Source organism: Trachypithecus francoisi, unplaced genomic scaffold, assembly GCF_009764315.1.
Source record: "Trachypithecus francoisi isolate TF-2019V2 unplaced genomic scaffold, Tfra_2.0 Lachesis_group1, whole genome shotgun sequence".
Lineage (NCBI taxonomy): Eukaryota > Metazoa > Chordata > Mammalia > Primates > Cercopithecidae > Trachypithecus > Trachypithecus francoisi.
Genome location: NW_022681454.1, coordinates 129,901,682 through 129,918,149, shown reverse-complemented (window position 1 = coordinate 129,918,149; position 16,468 = coordinate 129,901,682).

Below are 16,468 nucleotides of genomic sequence, written 5' to 3'. Positions count from 1 at the left end.
AACATTGTCTGCTTAGCTATACATAAAACTAGACTTTAAATGGTAGAGTAGTATATTTAGAAATATATGAGTGATGTTTCATAACTAATGGTTTGTGATTTATTATTTTACTTCCTTCCATAAAAGTGGACTTTAAGAGAGTGACAGATACTTAAAAAAATTGAGGGTCTTCTTCCTGGCCAAATTTATGATGGACTTTATTATGCTTCCAAGAAGGAAAAGGATAGCTTCAAGAATGGTGATCTTAAGTATAAATTTAGCCATTATTGATTATGTTGTACTCTAGTTGAAGTTGCTAATCCTTCAGTTGATAGCAAATGAAAGAGTAGTCTGATTATTTCGCTCTGAATTTTATTTTATTTTATTTTATTTTTCTGAGACAGAGTCTCACTCTGTTGCCCAGGCTGGAGTGCAGTGGCCAGATCTCAGCTCACTGCAAGCTCTGCCTCCCAGGTTCATGCCATTCTCCTGCCTCAGCCTCCCGAGTAGCTGGGACTACAGGCGCCCGCTACCTCGCCCGGCTAGTTTTTTGTATTTTTTAGTAGAGACAGGGTTTCACTGTATTAGCCAGGATGGTCTCGATCTCCTGACCTCGTGATCCGCCCGTCTCAGCCTCCGAAAGTGCTGAGATTACAGGCTTGAGCCGCCGCGCCCGGCTTTCACTTTGAATTTTAAAAGGCACACAGTCAAGTTTAAACTTAGCTATCTAAAAATAAAATAATGGAAAAAGGTGTCAGCTAACTAAACAAAAATAGATATGTTTTCATTACTTGAAAAATAACGAAAATATATTTTAGTAAAGAAGAAATCAACACTCCATTTCCCAACATTATTTTGGAAACAGATCTTAGAATGACAATGTAAGGAGACCAGATGGAAAACACAGGAAATAAAAATTACATTTTTAAAATAATTTAGTATATGGTATAATAGAATCTGGAAACTAAACCTATGCTTTACAAATGTAATTAATTACACAAAATTTACCAACGATCTTTTTCATTTGGGCTTACCTAAAAAAATTAACATGTATATGTGTGTATATATACGTGTGTGTGTACATATATGCACTTATATAATGTCTACATATTCAAACTTGTATAATATAAAACATGTATACATTCATGTACAATGTATGCATTTCTTTGTGAGTGTGTATATGTGTGTATAAATATGCATATGTTTTAAACGTATCTTGGTCTCAATGAAGTGAAACAGAAAATTGGAAACCATTCAGTTGTTTTATAGATTGTGTAAAAAATAAATTACAAAACCTTTTTTGAATGTCGTAACACATAGTATGGAACTAAATCTAACCAACTGTGGCATATTATAAATTACTTTCACAAACACCTTGCTGTTGTGACCATAATAGAAATCATTGCTAATAGTTTCCTCATTGGAACTTGCACTTTGTGTTTAAAGAGAACTTCAAAGGAAATTGCAAAGAAAATAATAGTAACAATCATTTCTTTTCAGTTCAATATGAGAAAAATTACACACAATCTAAATTAATGTTAATGTATTATATATGTAATTTCACATTTTGGTTAAATAGTCTATTTATCCAAACTTCAGGGCCCAATTTTAAAAATCAGTGTCTGTAATTTTTAAAATCAAATACCATTGAACAAAGTTACTTGTAAATTTTTTACAGCTGTGCAACATCAAATATGATCAGAACTTCATGGTTAAAAATACATAGAAAATTTATTACATTATTTTGATCACTGAGATCAATATTTCAATGTAATTTTTTCATATGGCTTCTTTTGAAAAAAATAAAAGGATGGACTATGGAATTGAAGCAACTGACTCTAAACACTTCTATGGTTTCAAATAATATGATTAACCTTAGAGAAATCTACGCTGAAGAAAATGGCTATCTGTCATGAGATAGTTTTGATCTATTAATATATATTCTTGTGAATAGTTTAAACTATGTATAAGAAAGGAAATCACAGATCACTTTAATATACTTATATAGAGAGTTACAAGTAATTCATTCATTAAAAACTATTAAACTTACTACTACCCTAGACTATAAAATGTGCTTAGGATAAAGACATGCATAGAATATGGTTCTTCAACTTGAGAATTGGAGGATCTCATGCAGGGGTAGACCTTGTAATCTAGCTTCTATATCTCTGAATTGATCATCTGTACACCCATCTTTCTCACTTCTATCAGGCCGCGATAGCCTACCCTTATTCCTCAGATGCCACAAAGACTGTTACGGATATAGAGTTTCCCTCTGCCTAGATTGCTTGACATGAGTCCTTCTCAACGTCCAGATCTTTGACATCCAGTGCTGTTTTCCTATACTTCTCTGTATAATACTCAGTATGCCTCATCTTTGCTTAAAATGTAGTTTAGGAAACAGAGATCATATTTGTTTTAAGCCAAATATAACAGCAGTCTACAATTTTCTAAGCTCCTTTGCTGTTAGAGCACAAGTAGTTCTCAGTTGTGAGGATACAAATTAAGCAAAAATCTGCTGTGCACTTTTTTATGAAAGCTTTTGCTTTCCTAAAAACAGTCATAGATGTGACTATTCCTTACATCTTTCTGCTTTGATCAGAAGTAGGAAAAAAAGTTATTGCAGCGAGGTATGCAAAAAAGTGAAGGAAACTTCAATCACGTTCTTTAACCTTCTTTAAGTGTGATGGAAGAGGACTGACATATTAAAGAGACTTATGGGTTAAATCTATGCTTTATTGATGAATTATAAGAAAAAAGATAATGCCATGCAAATATTACAAAAGGAGAAACACTTTAGGCAGAACAATGAAATTGGTGTTATTCATACTGATTATGAGATTCCTATAAAACAGTAAGTTGCCATATATCATGACGATCACTAGGCAGTAGTTAATCCTAGATTGAAAGACTAAGAAATTGTCAGGTCTGAAGTACAAACATGTAGTTTTTTGTTGAGAATATGGGAGTAGATAGATTCCTTTCATACAGTGCATAGAGAGTAAAATGAAAAGACGGTCTAGAAGCAAACTTTGGAAAACCCAATATTGAATGGTCAAGGATGAAGAAAAAGAGAAAGAGAGAGAGATGGAGAAGTTATAGGTAAAGACCTAGGAAGATCAGAAAAAAAAAAAAAAATCTCACAATGCAATTAAAAGGACAGTTCCATATTTGATGATAAAATATTGTAAGTGTTAACAATATATCAAGTTAGAAGACAATGTCAGAATGCAGGCTGGATTTGGTATTTAAGATGTCTGCACTCAGAGCAATAGAAAAATGTATGTTACATATCAATTATTTTTTGACTGATAAGCATGTGTGTACATAACTATCTGCTTTTTACAAAATAACAGCAATTAAGAGTAAAGGTCCACATTAGTGCCTGACAGTGGACATCTCTCCACTCTGGTCAGTGAGATAGTAGAGCCAAATATAATTTAATTTCAGAAATCAGAAGATATTATACTTACAACTGGCAACTTAAATTGATAGCACTACTGAATATGACTACCTAGTGCAAACTAAAGAGTATGTAACTCGTCAATGTATGTAACTCCATCGGGAACAATCTACGCATTCTCAAGTTACAATTTCTAGTCATTTTAGGAATATAAAATGATGAAAAAAACTGCTAGTTAATATTATGCAGCTGGGAGCAGTAGCTCCCATCATTCCCTCAGTATGAGAAAAATATCTCTCTATTTATTGAGGGATGTTTCCAACTTAGATTTATACAGCAAACACTGAATTTGGACCTCCACATTATGTGGTACAGTGGTTTTTGTACAAGTGATTATTTGGCTCTGTATAAGTTATTTTGAATTCTCATGGCTACTTCCTCTTTATGCATCATATGCAGTTCATTCCTATTGCAAAATTCTCCAGCATTCTCTCAAGAAGGGCCTTTTTATTTTTGTATGCCTTTTCAACAATGGTGTTCTTTATAGTTTCTTTAACTTTTTGTTAAACTTTAAAATGCATATAGAAAAATGCACATACAGAAAATTGCACATATCTTAATAATAAAGCTTGCTGAATATTCACAAACTAAACACAACTGAATAATTAGCACTCAGGTCAAGAAATAGGATTACTCCAACACCCAGAATCCCTCCTCATTCGCCTTTGGATAGTCCCCATTGAAGGGTAGCCATTATCCTGAATTCTAATACCATATATTATTTAGCTTCTTTTTGTATCTTATATCAAGATAATTTATAATGTGTGCTACTTTGTGTTATATTTTATTAGCTCAACATTATATCTGTAAGAGTGCTCATATTATCCTGTATAATTATAGGTGATTTATTCTCATTGCTGTATAATGTTCCATTGTGTACTGATAATTATACTGTATCTATACATCTACTTTGGTCACTTGAATAGACTTTTGTCTGTTTTATGAGAGCTATCATTTTTGTTTTCTTTTAATATTTTTTTTTGTGAGTGTTTCCCACAAATAGAGATTCTAGAAATATTCTCAAAATGGGTTTCGGTGAACTTGTACAACACTTTCTTCAAATGGTTCCTTCTTAAAATGTGATGTTCAGCTTTGGTCAATACTGCCCGTTTTTCCATACTGAATAAGAGTTTTTGTTGCTTCACATCCTTCCCAAGATTTTGTAGTTGCTGTTTTTCCTTGTAGACATTATAGTGAATTTGTAGTGTATCTCACTGTGGTCTTAACTTGAATTTTCCTGATAACCAATGTAGTTTAGACCTTTTTATATGTTTGCTGATCTTGGTAACTTGGATTTTTTTTATTAAGTAAAAAATCTTGTTCAGATCTTTTGCTCATTGGGTTTATTTATTTTTTTCCTATACTATTACTTTGTAAGTGTTCTTTGCTTATTTTGAATACAATTTCTTTTTTTATTTTTGGGTACATATACTGTGAAGCAATTTCCCACTCTATGGGTTGCCTATTCATTCTGTATATGGTGTCTTTTGAGGAACAGAACTTCTAATTTTAAGGCATTCCAAATTACCATTTTCCTTTATCATGAGTTCCATTTAAGACATCATAAGTCCTCTAAAGTGATAAAGATACTACATAATTTTTTTTCTAAAATATTCACTTCATTGGTATTTTATTTTTGTGTATGGTGTGAAGTAGTAGTCAAGACATATACATAAATACATACACATACATACATGAATATATGCATATTTAAACAATGCATATTTAGCTAAACCTACTTACTTCAGTTTTATTTTTATAACATAAATGGAAAACAATTCTAAAGCTGCATATTATAGAACCCATTATTTTAAAGTGCCAACCTGAAACCTTTGAGGCTTTCTTACAGTTAACAAGCAAAATATTGCAGTAAGACAAGACCATGCTATCCTGACACCTACTATAGAGAGTTAACTATAATGGAACACAGAAAATCACACACTAACACTGAATTCCCTGTAATGGGAAGCCCACACAAAAAGCACTGAGCCATGGAGAAATGGAGAAATGAAGACACAGAGGCTGGAAGGCAAAGTAGAGAAATATAGAAAAGAGATCTACTGTCTGGGCACGGTGGCTCACGCCTGTAATCCCACCACTTTGGGAGGCTGAGGCGGGTGGATCCCAGCACTTTGAGAGGCCAAGTTCAGGAGTTTTAGAGTAGCCTGGCCAACATGGTGAAACCCTGTCTCTACTAAAAGTACAAATACTAGCCAGGCATGGTGCCACGCACCTGCAGTCCCAGCTACTCGGGAGGCTGAGGCAGAAACATCGCTTGAACTCGGGAGGCAGAGGTTGCAGTGAGCCGAGGTCCACAATTGCAGTCCAGCCTGGGTAACAAGCTAAACTCCGTCTCAAAAAAAAAAAAAAAAGAGAGAGAGATCTATTTGGTGAGAATTTTCATAAGAAATTAGGCCTACTATAAAATTCATGCCTTTTACTCTGTTTTCTCTACAACAATCTTTAGTAAATTTCCAACAAGACCCACTTAGTAAAGAATATTAATTTGAAAGAACACCAAGTTAGTAATCTAAAGATGGCAATTGTATTTCTTAAATCCTTGTGCATAATCGATTTCACTTTATAAAGTCGTGTAACATCAGTAGTCCTTGTAATATATACCCAGTAATGTTTCATGTGTTTGGGTATGAGTGGTCTGTTATGATGTCTGAAAATGTAGAAAACTGTGGTGGATACAGAATGACAAACAATATCAGGAGCAGATGTACATAGGAGATTTCAGCAGGCTTTCTTGTCCAGCACATCATTCATTAGATGGCCCAAGATATTTTTATAATGAATAATAAAAGATATAAAAGTTACATTGTTTAAAGTGTTTCTGAGTCAAATTACATTGACGGTTTAAGTTACTGCAATATACAGACACAAAGAAAGAGAAATACTTTCTCATAAAAAACATTTGTCTCTTAACACCCAAAGTTCAATACTAATGAATCATTAAGTTTATCAGAGATTTCTTTTAACATTTTAAGTGTAAAGATCAATTACTACTAATGTTTAACTTGCTTCGATGGGAAAATAAAAGCAACATTTTTTGCCTATATAATGAACTTTATTAGGCTACTCATATTTTGTTCTATTTTAGACTTTATTTCAAACTCGAAGAATAGGTTGTCTGCCTTGGAGCTCACAGCAGATCCTAAACCAGAAAATATGCTCAAGAAACATATATTCTGTAGTTTTACGAAATAATAAGTAATGAGCATATTATTCTTTACTACAGAGAGGATAAGTTCTTCTTTGGTGGCCGTATGCTTACATATATATTGTAAAAACAAAAAGATGTATTATTAATACAGAACTCAATAATTTGGAGAAATTCAATAATTCAATAATTTTTGTGTCTTACTTGATAAAACTTTTCTTACGACAATGTAATGGCATCTTCCTGATTATGGTAGTTTCTTGAGTATGGCAGTGGCAAAGCTGTCACCTGCTGATCATAGATATGACAGTAGTGCTCCTAGAAACTTAATCTTACAACACGGCTTTCCTAAAATCTCAACCAAAAATCTCCCCTATTTTAGCACTACCCAGGATTACATGAGCCATTTAATAGTCTTTAACAAATTCTTTCCTTCTTAAAATACCTACAGGGGACTTTTTTTCCCCCATTGTACTTTGATCAACAGTGTCTGTGGTAAGAATTACATGTAATGTATATTGTTTAACACCATGATTAGGATACAGTCAAGGTTCAACAAAGGTTAGTGAATATCATGATTATTGAGAAGTTCTCAAACTTGCATGAAGCATGAGCTATAGTTAACCAATTATAGATAAAACACATTACTAGAAAGTTTAAAAACAAAGTAAATTCCTGGGAATTTTGAAATATGACTGGCTATCTTCTACAATTCATCCTTGTTGTCAATTGCAACTTACTTTAGAGATGTTAACCTTCAGTGTGAAGTGTCTAACAGCATTCTGCCTCACTGATAATTCAGAAAATATTAAAAACTCATTTCTGATTGCCTGCTTTAAAACACAGTATGGAACATAAGATATACTTGATGATTGAATGAAGGAATACAGCTTCTCTTTGGTTGTACTCCAAGCTTATTTTTCTAAATTTTGAATTCGAGCCAGAAAGGATGCTATTCTGCTCCATCTGATATAAGGAGAAAATAAATTTTTCAGACCAGATGAAGGCAATTCGGTCCTCGATGGTTTGCATTTTAGTGTTCTTCACAATTATAGAAAATTTGTGCATAATGGAACATTAGAATATAAGTTTTTGTTTGCTTGTTTTAAGACAGTTTCACTTTGTAGCCCAGACTGGGGTATGATCTTGGCTCACTGCAACCTCTGTCTCTGGGGTTCAAGTGATTATCATGCCTCAGCCTCCCTAGAAGCAGGGGTTACAGTCTTGCAGTCGCACACCACCCCTTCTAGCTATTTTTTGCATTTTTTTTAGAGATGGGGTTTCACCATGTTGATTGTCCAGGCTGGTCTCAAACTCCTGACCTCAAGTAATCTTCCTGCCTTGTCTTCCCAAAGTGCTGGGATTATAGGCATGAGCCACCATGCCCAGCCAGAATTTAGGTTTTGAACACCAGAGCTGTCTTACTTATTGAATCTCAAGTCTTATTTCAGGACCTGTAGTAGTGGCTCACTTAAAAATCACTATTGTTGCCATCATTAATATCACAGCAACAGTTTATTGTCACTTTGTAATATGTTCATGTGACCATGCTTGAGAAAAGTCATTACAAACCCAAATTTACCTAGGGGCTCTGAGGCTTAGGGAGATTACCCACAGTTACAAAGACAGAAAGTGGCAAAGCCAAACATTGCACACAGATTTGTTTAAAACAATTGTTAATGAATGAATAACAGAAAGCACTTTTAGTATGAAATATTGTTTTCCCAAGGCATTCCAGAGATTATGCTGCTGTCTGCCTTTCCTATTATTTTTATCAGATGAGCACAACGGGAATTTACTGACCATTCTGTTTCTACAACTAAAGTTGTTATGCCTGTCCAAGTTTCTCCCCTAGCTTAAAGAAAAAAAAAAAAAACATAAGAATGTCCTGCTTGAAGCCAAATTTTTCTCTTTGACTGAGTCAAAAAGATATTTAGAAAAAAATATTTTATTAAGAAATAGAAAACTACCAAAGAAAAAAGATACATCTACATTGATTATGCAGATTCCATAGGAAAAAAATGACAAGTATTTTGATTTTTTAAATATTAAAGTATAACATAAAATAGTGAATATATTTTGGAAAATTGTTGTATAGCTATACAATTTTCTCTGCAGAATATGTCAGTTATTCCTAGAAGTCACATCACTTAATTAAAGACAATTAAGTCACATTAGGAAGATAGAATTAAAAAGAGTCGGAAAGCTATCCAGGTATCCCTTCTGCTCCAAAGTTAATTTGTCTCTGCTTTTACGAAATAATAAAAAAAATTACATTACTTCTCAAATTAATGCAAAACATCAATCTGAATTGAGTAGCTTTATTCACAAATCCTTTCAATTTATATTTATTTAAACTGTGCTAAGCACTGGGCATGGCACTAAGCTCCTGGGTAAAAAAAAATATTTATAGTTCCTGATTTTGAGAAGATTTCAAACAAAATCCCCCAAATAGAAGAATCTTAAATTCCTCAATAGTAATCATCAAAATAGTAATTTAGGTTAACATGGAAAAGAAATTTCAAAATGCTTTTCATTTTATTGTTCTAAAATATCTAGGGTTCATTTGGATGATAATATATAGATAAGACAGTAACTGATATATTCAATCAAAAGTTAACTATTCTTACACAAATTTAAAATTCCTTCGTGGTTGTTACATTAAATTCTTTATTTCATCAACATATTGCTTTAATATATAAGTATTATCACACCAACAAAATAAAGTGAAGTAGTACCCACCACAACACTTATGACAGGAGCATACATATTTATTACCTATTAATTATAATAGAGGTAATCTACACACACATAATTCAGTTTCATTTGTCTTCTGTAATCTCTATTTAAATCCAACCTTTACAAATAAATTCTCCTCTACCTGCTTTCACTCCAAAATCTCTTACCTCATAAGTACATCTTAGACAATTCTTACATATTATCTTTATCATTCCTAAACATTTTGTATATGGTTTGTTTGTTTTCTGAGATGGAATTTTGCTCTTGTTACCCAGACTGGAATGCAGTGGCATGATCTCAGCTCACTGCAACCTCCGCCTCCCGGGTTAAAGAGGTTCTCTTGGCTCAGCCTCCCAAGTAGCTGGGATTACAGGCATGTGCCACTACACCCAGCTAATTTTTGTATTATTAGCAGAGACGGGGTTTCAGCATGTTGGCCAGACTGGTCTTGAACTTCTGACCTCAGATGATCCTCCCGCCTCAGCCTCCCAAAGTGTTGACATTACAGGCATGACCTACCATGCCCAGTTTGCGTATGGTTCTTAGATGTCCCTAGATAATAAATTCCCTGAAGCCAAAAGTCATTATTTGATTCATTTTCAAATCACAATAGTTTTCATCAAATCTAGATAGGTCAAAGACAGCTCTGGAAAATTATCTTATGATGCATTAAGGAGTGAAGAGTTAATAGGGGTTCTTTGGGTAAAAAGTAGTTGAAAATGTTTTATACACAATGAAGTAGTTTATATTTTAACCAGTAAGGCAGTGTGATGTTCAAGTAATATTAGCAGCAAAAATCATTTAAAATGTTATTTGATATCTTAGATATGAAAGGAGAAACTTATAGTTAGAATGATAACCCAAATATCCAGATATCTTCTTGTCATAACCCCATGTCAAACACAAATGGCTTTACCTTCTAAGTTTAAGGATTTTTGTCTTAAGATCACGGTTTCATTTTCATGCAAATAATGCCTCAGTAAGGAGAGGACTTGACTCATTTGAGTTGGAAGAGAAGCTTACCAGCTCTTAAAACGTGGGCAGAAGTAAAAGCCAATTATAGTTAGCAATTGAATTATGCATGTGCTAGCTTTAGAGGGGACCTAAAATCTAAAGCAAAGAGGAAAAGTTCTAAGGAGATTCAAAGTGAGGTTTTAATTTTCAGATATACTGAGTTTGAGTTCAGATATATTGGCTTTTAAAAGAAGATTTGAAATGAAAGGGCATTTGAGTATTTGAGCTAGGATATCTTAAGACAAAGGGAGAGCTTACACATAACAATGAATTTAGATGCTGTGGAATGATATATAAGTTTGAATAGACTGGACATGTTTATTTACTGAGGGAAAATACATTGGAGGAGATAAAGAAAAGGAGTAGATGATTGATGGACGTCCAAGGAGGCAAGCAAGAAGAAATGGGATTCAAAGCACTAATGAATAGATGAATCTTGGAAATTAAAAATTAGTCTTCTCATTTGGATCCTTGAATGAACTCATGCAGAAGCCTTCCAGTTACCTGAGCCAATGTTGTCATTTTCTCTTAATCCAGTGTGAGTGGATGTTCTGTTACTTGTAACCTGACTGATACAAATAACCACCAAAAATGCTTCCCTTAAAATGTAAAGATGGGTGCAGATGACAGTAAGATTATGAGTGTCTTAGAGGATGTTACAGAATCTTTTCTGATGCCTAAATTATTTCTCTGAACTAGAAAGCAGGATTATTCACTGAATGGTGTGGGTGAGGCAGGTCTGAAAATAGTAATGGAAACATTGTAACAATGTAAAGGAAAGAAAGGAGAATAGAAGTATATATGATAATAAACAGTGAAATGTAGCTAACTATAGAGTTACTAAGAGAACATCTTTCAGATTATCAAATTTGCTTAAAACTCCATGTCTCTTGATTTTGGAATATACGCATACTAGAGCTATTCAAACTTGAAAAACTTGTTATATGACCTGCTATTACTGATAATTGCACACATCAAATATTAATCATGTAAATCATGTTAGAAAGCCTTTCTGTAATAAAATTTAAAAATCATAATTTTTTTCCAGTGCTTACATTAATTCCTTTCTCTCCTCTGAGGTGTTATTTCAATCTCATTTTTAATTAAGAATAAGTGATGAATATAATTTATTAGTGTCTTCAAGAGCTCCTTATTGGCCTTGATTACATGCAAAACAATTACTTACTAATAATCTGTTTTTAAACAAATAGTATTATTTTTCACATTATTTCTGAAGAGCAATAGATATACTTTTAGATAATTTGGTAAAATATCATTACATAACAACATGTATGTGTGTATATATATATATATATACAAAAATAGAAATATATGTGTGTATAAAATATGTGTGTATACACATACCCACACTCAGTATTACACAGTCATCTCTCAGTATTTGTGGGGGGTGGGTTCCAGGACCCCCATGGATACCAAAATCCAAGGATAATCCAGTCTCTTATATAAAAGGTGTGGTATTTGTGTATAACTTATGTACATAGTCTCATACTCTTTAAATCACCTCTGGATTACTTGTAATATCTAATACAATGTAAATGTTATATAAATTGGTGTCATGCTGTATTTTAAAATTTGTATTTTTATTGTTTTATTATTTTTATTATTTTGGCTTTTAAAAATATTTTTCATCACAGTTGATTGAATCTATAGATATGGAACCCATGGATACAGAAGGCTGACTGTACAGAATGTGACCATGTATTTCCTGGACCCAACTTTGTAAAAGAATGTTTATTTAGAATTCTCACTTTCTGATCAAGAGAGCTAAAATATGTTAAAAGTGTGAAATAAAAATAAATAATATGTTTCCATTCATTGTACTTCTATATAAATTACCTAAAAAAAGGAATGTTCTACAACAGTAAAATAAATAAAATGTGTTTTATCCATATATGGAGAAAGATAAGACATTAATTTTATTTTCCTCTGTATTATTCAAAACATATGAATAAACATTATTTTTACAGTCCCTGATATAAATAATTTCCTAGCCAAAAGTTAATTTATAAGATGATTTTTTCTGTTATTGATGTGTTCCTGGGTCACCTGGCTACCACGTAAAGACTATTCAGCAAGTAGATACAACTGTATATATTGATAATAGAAAATAATTTTACAAAAGTCGATAGAATTACAAATTGTTAGAACACTTAGCCGGGCGCGGTGGCTCAAGCCTGTAATCCCAGCACTTTGGGAGGCCGAGACGGGCGGATCACGAGGTCAGCAGATCGAGACCATCCTGGCTAACACGGTGAAACCCCATCTCTACTAAAAATACAAAAACTAGCCGGGCGAGGTGGCGGGCGCCTGTAGTCCCAGCTACTCAGGAGGCTGAGGCAGGAGAATGGCATAAACCCGGGAGGCGGAGCTTGCAGTGAGCTGAGATCTGGCCACTGCACTCCAGTCCGGGCGACAGAGTGAGACTCCGCCTCAAAAAAAAAAAAAAAAAAAAAAGAACACTTAGCTAAAGCTCCTCTTACACAGGTATTCAAGGCATAGTTAGGTAAACTTCAAAGACGTTTATAGTAAAGTGTACACAGTTGATATAAAATTTGTACTGCCCTTTATCTGATGTAGAGAAACAAAGGAACACGTAAAAATAAGCAATATTTTTCTGAAAAAATAACCAAACATGAATGTTATTAAAAAGAGGTTGTAAAGGTGTTTTAACATTCTTATAATTATGGTCTTTTTAGATTCTTTTCTAAAGTCAGATATTATTAAACTGATAAGCAATTTGTATTATCTTCATGTGCTTTTAACAATCTATCTCCTTCTGAATGGCGTAAACCCGGGAGGCGGAGCTTGCAGTGAGCCGAGATCCCGCCACAGCACTCCAGCCTGGGCGACAGAGCGAGACTCCGTCTCAAAAAAAAAAAAAAAAAAAAAAAAAAAAAATCTATCTCCTTCTCTCAAATATTATTCTCTTAAAAAGTCTTCAAATAGGAAAATCAAAAACACTGACATCATTAAGTCCCTGGTAGGAGATCTGACTACCTTTGACTTCTAAAATAAAAATCATTGTTAAGTATATAATAAGGACCAAGAAATAAGATTTTTAACACCTTATTGCAAGTTATAATTTACAGAGAGACATTTATAATCAATATGGTCTGACTGTGTGTCCCCACCCAAAACTCATCTTGAATTGTAATCCCCACATGTTGGGACAGGGAACTCATGGGAGGTGATTAGATCACACAGGTAGTGCCCTCATGTTGGTGAGTGAGTTCTCATGAGATCTGATGGTTTTATAAGGGGCTTTGCCCACTTTGCTCTGCACTTCTCTCTCCTACTGCCATGTGAAGAAGGACATATTTGCTTCCCCTTCCACCACGATTGTAAGTTTCCTGAGTCCTCCCAAGCCACGTGGAACTGTGAGTCAATTAAACCTCTTTCCTTTATAAATTACCCAGTCTCATTTATTTCTTCTTAGCAGCATAATACAATAATCCTCCAATAATCTCATGAGTATAGTTGTTGCTACTTCCATTAATGAACTAGTGAGTGATATAGCCAGGATCTGAACCCACATAGATACTGTCTAAAGCCATGTCACAATTTTAATTATTTCTCACCTGTCAGACATGTAATTATTTAACGCTAATGTCCAAAGGTTTTTGCTTTTTTTCTTAAGATGAATTCTCAACAGGACCATCTCTTGCTTCCTACAAATACACAAACACGATCCTAGAGCTTTGTTTGCAAATTTAATGAAAAGGAACTATGTAGAACCTTTAGTACCTTCTAATAATTCTTCTCACTTCTTCTATAATCTATCTAAACATATAGAACATACTACAACATTTATTGTAGCCATGATGCATGTAAATTTTATGTGCATTATCCATGGAACATGCTGATAATCCAGTGAGGAAAGTTAAATAATTAGTCACAAATCATAAAATAAAAAACTAAGGCACAGTTTGGTTAAGTGATTTTTCAAAAGTCACACGGATTTAAAGTATTAGAAGATGGATGGCAACCCAGGACATCTACTTCCATGTCCTGAGTTTGATGTGTACATAAAAGGTATCAGCTTTGTGTATTTCAATTTCAATTCTGCTATTAGTTTGCCAAAGGACCTTAAGTCACACTCCTCTGGCCCTAATTTTCCACTTCTGCAAAATACATGGAACAATAAATCAACCTTTCTCAAAGTATGTCCCTCGTAACTCTCATTTGTAGCTGCTAATTTTATAAAAAAAAATAGTTTCATGAACAGTGGTTAGGAATAATAGGCTAAAAAATGTTAGATAAGTTTTTTTTTTTTAATTGAAGGACTCTTACAAGACTTATTTATTTATTTATTTATTATTTATTTATTTATTTGAGATAGAGTCTCATTCTGTCTCCAGGCTGTAGCTAAGGAAATGTACATCTTTCAGGAATTGATACAGGATGCAGTATCCATTTGAAAATAAAAATTCCAATACTTCACTTCCACCCCAACCCTCAATCTAGTGGAACTGAAGGCTTAGGGAGCATACATTTGAGAATTTTAAACAAGATCTTTAGATCTCATTTTATTCCAATGTATTAGATTGTGCTTCATTGTATACTATTCTATTCATTACCAATAATGTTACCATCTATTCTAAACTCATTTCTCTCTCTCTTTCACTCAAACACACACACAGAAATACACATACACAGACACACACACAAACACTAACAGTATAATATGAGATATGCTGTCATAGTTTGGAGATGTAGGAAAAAGCATAAAATCTACAACTTAGGCCTTAAAGTCTTGATCATTTCCATTATTTGAACTATGAACTAACTTTGTTTTACACAGCCATTTGGTTTAAATATGGGAGGGATTAATGTATCTAAAATAATTTCTCTTTAAAATTCAATACATAAGATACCTATTTTAGACCTTTTTAATAAACATTAAGTGATGAATTGCTTCATTTTATTTTATCTTATTTCCCATACCACTTAAGGGAACTAACAGCAGGTGTCATTTGGCCAGAGGCCACTTCTCAGCTCCAATCCTCACTAGCCTTAAAATTAAGAAATAAAGTTTACATGACTTTCACATCTTTATCATTTTAAACAGATTAAAGATCGTACATTTCTCATGTAAGTGTAGTGATGACCAGCATAGCACTTGTCACAGAAGGAGCACTCAATAAGTATCAGCTTTCACTGAACTTTAGAATTATCTTAGTTTTTATTTTTAAATGAATCTTATATGCTTGTCATGGTTTGTGCCACAGTTTGGAGCTGTGTTTTCTTACAAAAAAATGTTTTTTATTACTTTTGGTGCATATCTTGGTATGGAGTTGTATAAAAACTCATGGTACAGATGCTCTTTACTTCATTTTATTCACTGGAATAAAATGAAGTCTAAATATCTTGTTTAAGAAGAGATGACTTGTCATGCCAGCTGATAAAATCTAAAAACCAATATTGCCCATCATCAATGACAGGAACAATTTTAATTAGTCATTAATAGTATTATAAGATTTTAACGGTTTATTTTGCTTTCTTATTTCTATCCAGAACTTCCCTGAACAGGGAATTCCACATGAATATATGCAGTGAGTATGTCCCCAGATCATAAAAGATTCTCCCTATAAAATGGAAATTATTTTGTCTAACATCATTCTGATTAAAATTTAATTCATGACCCTAGTTCAGATATTAGAAATAATTTGTGTCTCTGAGTTAACTAGCAAAACTTCACCAAGGTCACATGATTTTAAGTAGTAAAGTGAGAGTTCATTGTGTAATAATTTTAGAGTCATCATGCTAGCCATTATTTATTGTCTGTGTATTTCCTAAAGTATCAGTTAATTAAGTGGAACTAACCTAATGCATACATTAAGGCATGGGTTTGAAACCTTTTAATTTTTAAAAACATTATGTTAATTATTTCAGGAGGAAAACATTTTAGTGGATTGGATTTTTAAAAAATTTTAGTGTCAGAACTAATTAACAGTTATGTTTTCCTTAACTATTACTTGAGTTATCATCATTTCCTTCCAATACATACTTTACAGATTATAAGTGATAAAGTTTGCAAAGTGCAAAACATAGTAGAATTTCCTGGCTTAGAATGAATATCTAAGTAT